This window comes from Gouania willdenowi, chromosome 12 (genome assembly GCF_900634775.1).
Source record: "Gouania willdenowi chromosome 12, fGouWil2.1, whole genome shotgun sequence".
Taxonomy (NCBI): Eukaryota; Metazoa; Chordata; class Actinopteri; order Blenniiformes; family Gobiesocidae; genus Gouania; species Gouania willdenowi.
In genome coordinates, this window is record NC_041055.1 from 6,311,190 (window position 1) to 6,315,986 (window position 4,797).

The following is a 4,797-nucleotide window of genomic DNA, read 5'->3' on the forward strand; positions in this document are numbered from 1 at the left end:
TCACTTTCTGGAATTGAAATATGGAAATAGATGATGGACTAAACCCTGACCTACATGTTTTGCAACAATATCAAGTATTTCCATAATATTTTTCAGCGTAAAACGAGTGGCCTAATGTGTAGAAGGTGTAGTGAACTTGAAAACGTAATTAAAGGGATATCGTTGGGTCGTGAATAGAGTTGCAAAGCGGCGGAACATTTCCAGTAAATTTCCACGGGAAATTAATCTCTGGAATTTTGGGGATATTCAAAAATATAATCTTTTCACAGGAATTTTGGGAGTCATTTAAAGAAACTGTATCATAGCCCAACATAAATATTAGCATCCATGCTCAATAATACAGCTCAAAAACAAAATTGCAAGAGATTTACTTGCAAGTAGAACTTTGTAATTCTTCCAGTTTTTTTTCTAATTTTAAGACTTGCTGAAAGTAATAAGATCCTAAACATCAAAAATGTGATTTTAATTCATAATAATTATAATAGTCCAGAGTTCTACAAATCATCTGTGCATGTGAAGGAGGAGTGAAGGGGGGCGTGGCCTCAATACCCCGGCAGGAAGTAGTGTATCATGTGCCTGTGATTGAGGAGTAGCAGAGCTGTGTTGTAAATGTCATACTAACGTACTAAGTCTGACGTCTAAATGGTTATGTAGTGCGTTCACATTAGATAGTATGAAAAGATGGAGTACGTGAGAAATACCAGGATGTATACTATATGGGGATATTTTTTAAGTATGCACAGTGGGCACTACTCAACCATCCCATGATGCATTGTGAGCAGAACGTAAAACCGTCCAGGGACGGGCTTCAAGCTAAAATTCAAACATCCTCTTTTCAAAACAAAAGCATCTCTTCTCATCTCCCATTAGTTTTTTAATTCTTTTGTCAATACGACTCTTGTTTTGAAGTTAACCTGAAGTTTTGTCAGTCGCACAATGGAGAGTCTCCTAAAATATCAAAAATTCAGCATGAAATGTGTTTTATGGATGAAATGAGCACATGTTGATTTCTACTTGGTCACTTTCTCACTTCAAATGTTTTCAGAACTTTCAAAAGTGGAGAATCAACAGATATTTAGCAACATTATGCATCTTGGGAAACTGGAAGTATACTTCAGTGGGAACGCTTGTCATCATCCTCATCATATTTTGTTTGTAGTGCATAGTATGGACATTTCAAACACAGCCATATTCTCAACAATACTTGAAAGAAATCTGCTTATTTAAGTCAAGATGATGATAAAATATGTTTTTCTAACTATATTTAACTTCCCAACCTTTAATTTAGTACATTTCCCGTATATCCCTGTTCCTTGCGCATAAATCCCATTAATTCCCAAAAATTTCCATTAATTCTCATGTAAAGTTTACACCTTCCAACCCTAGTCATGACTAGTGATTCCTTCATGAGGTGATGCTGATGCATGTGATCAGACTCACCCCGTTACGCTGCTGTTAGTGGAGCTCTCTCCGATCTGTGAGCTGGCGATCCACTTGGTCTCCCCCACCACCGTCCTGGCGTGCGGCAGACGCCCGACGTCCTTCACCGTCATCATCAGGTGTCGAGACGACTTCAGCACACGGACGGCCTCGTCGTGAGGGATGCTCAGGAAGCCGCGGCCGTTCACTTCCAGGATCTGGTCCCCGACCTGCGAGGAGGGAACGGAGCACAGAGGCATGGCCGAGGGGACTGAGCGCGGAGGTGGTGAGGGGGGGTCGAGCAGGGACTGTTCCAAGGACAGGGTCAAAGGTCAGAGTAAGGTCATGATAGAGTGAGGTGAGCACACAGTGAGTTCCTCATCAGGTTTAGAGTTTGACTTTTGTCAGTGATGCACAAATATGGATTTATTCTCAATTAAAAAAAAAAATGTTACATTACAAATGAGTTAATTTAACATCACAGCTACTGTCAAAGGATTTGTGTGTGCAAAAATAATGTTTGTAGAACACGTGTCAAACTCAAGACCCGAGGTCCAAATCCAGACCTTTAAAAGATTGAAATTAGCCAGCTGGTAAAAGTAAAAATGGCTGAGAAACCAGTGTAAATGACCAAATCATGTATTTGTGGATATCTCCGTAGGGACGTAAAATATCTGGCAAATTTCCACAGGAACTTAAAGCTGATATCTGGAGTTTCTGAGAAATATGTTTGTGTATCATTCTTTTGAAATGCAAAAAAAACCCTAACTAGTCTTTTACTATGGTTTACTGCTGGTAGTCATTCATATACATTCATGTATATAAGTCCCTCCTTTGTCCTATAGACCCCTATACAAATGGAAACGACCTCCGACTACCTACAGCCAATAGGCTTTGACTTCCTCTTTTTGAGACTGTCAATCAAAGTGAATGAGGAACTGTGCACGGAAACAAGGCCTCAATAGCAAACAGGTAAATATGATTTTGGCTCTTACCTGACTAATAGACCTATATCAATGCAACCCGATGCGACCTTGTTATGTTTCGCGATGCGCGTGCAGAAAAGTAGAGGCGTGGCTTCTGGTCGATTGGCAGAGGCAGTGGGAGGAAGTGAAGCTGTTTAGGGCGGGATCATTGGAGACGTTTCTCAGAAACTCCGCATATCAACGTTAAGCTTAGGCATTCTGGCAATATTCAAAAAACTGAACCTTTTCATGGGAATTATTCATTGAAATGGGAAGTAATATTAAATCACTAATCCACTTTAAATTCAAACAGATTTATTTGGAAGTAGAAATTTACAATTATTAAAGTAGAGTTTTAATGAATTTGTCACAAATTCATTAAATATTTGCAGATGTTCACAGTTTTTTCATGCTTGTATAACACCATAGAAGTAATTTTCAATGACAAATTGTTGAAAGAATCCTAATTATTACAACATCTTGCTCAATACTCAAATGATTTGACAAGATTCACCCAAATTAAATAAATATTGTCACTATCTGTTGATATTGTCGGTGTCTTAAATATTACATACTTTTATGACATTTATACATGGAAATGCAAAGTCGCACTAATGTTAAAATAGTTCAATTCCCCACTCCTGTGACCCCCTTGAGTTAAAACTTATCCGCATTTGGCCCCTGAACTAAAATGAGTTTGACACCCCTGATATAGATGGACAATTTGTGGATGATTATCATGTGTTGTTTTAGCCTAAACCTTCTTAAAAAAAACTAACAACAATTATACGTCACATGACGTGACGTACTTCTCTCTGTTTTTTTTTATTTTATATTTATTTTTGTTTGTTTTGTGCACCAACTACCAAGACAAATTCCATATACTGTCCTTAAAACTGTACATGGCCATTAAAAACATTTCTGATTCTGATTCATGTGGACAGAAGAAGAAACCCATGCAGACATTTGTTATTATTATACCGTATTTTTTGGACTATAACGCGCACTATCAATGAATGGGTCTGACTGGGTCTTTTTTCATACATAAGGCGCAACGGTTTGTTATTATTATTATTACTATTATTATTATTATTATTGTGGCCATACCAGCCTGTCATTGCCCGATCCCGTTAGATCTCGGAAGCTAAGCAGGTCTGGGCCTGGTTAGTAGTTGGATGGGAGACCACTGAGAATTCCAGGTGCCACAGTGGGGTGGCAGTCACCCCAGTGGTATCTGTCATTGTACCCTTGGGCAAGGCACTTCACCTACATTGCCTAGTATGAATGTAGTGTGTGAGTGAGTGTTGGTGGTGGTCGGAGGGCAGCTGTGGCTACAATAGTAGCTTACCACCACTAAGTGTGGCGTGAAAGAATAATGCCTTAATTCTGTAAAGCGACTGAGTGTCTATGATAAAGCGCTATATAAAACTGATGCATTATTAATATTACTATTAAGTCGCATTAAGCGAAACAAAATAATCAGATAAGTCAAACTTTATTCAACTCATTAACAATAATTCTCAACATTGTTCAGGTTTAACACATAAAATACAAAACAATAAACTCACTTTTTCAGTTCAGTATGTTGAAGCACAGTACTGGTACATATCACTCCACGAGGCGCCTGACTACGGTAGCTCTAAAGCGCCAAAATCCATCAAGAGGTGCAGCTTCATAGTTTACCAAAGTTGTACTAAAACAATTTGACATATTAATTTCATACATAAGGCCTGATTATAAGGCGCACTGTCGATTTTTGAGGAAATTAAAGGATTTTAAGTGTGCCCTATAGTCCCAACAATACAGTACTTGAAACATCACTGCCACATTAGACGTGAAACTACAAAACAATGAGTGTTATAAGGAAGTTTGGAGTAGAGATTGAATTCTTTCGGCTTAATTTTGATCGTCATACCACGGGCCGAGAACAGACGCTGCGAGGTAAATAAATGGTCAGGTGTTGTGTTTCAATTAAAGCGAGAAAGACGCACGTACCGTCTTCTTTTTTCAGCCCGATTACAGCTCTAGTTTGGAGCGTCCATCTTCCTACAGCAAAGTCTCACAGGATGAGATTTAACAGGTTACGAGGCTCCAAAACAACCTTCAACGGAAACACGTTGAAACTGCAATTACACTTTGTCAAAATTTTAGAAATATCACTTGTGAAAAACTGTAATGAAAACTGTGTAGTTGAAAATGTCTTTAGTCCTCACATGTTCCTTATTTTAATTCCTGTAAATCTGTAGTTAAAAACCACTCCCAGCGTATCCAAACATATATTAAATCCGCGCAACCTAAAACACATTTTGACTCTTTTTAGCCTCACTGAAGAAAAAGCCCTGACTCAGCTAGAAAGTGATGAGATGTTGTGATCATGGTGAAGCTGTATCAGTGTTCAGCTGTAGTAGAGCCT

The 4,797-nt window shown here is 38.5% G+C and overlaps 1 pseudogene; it reads left to right on the top strand.

Annotated features, from left to right (window-relative positions):
- The first annotated feature begins 3,477 nt into the window (after positions 1–3,477).
- LOC114473859 (uncharacterized) lies at positions 3,478–3,595 on the top strand (annotated as a pseudogene).
- The last annotated feature ends 1,202 nt before the right edge of the window (positions 3,596–4,797 follow it).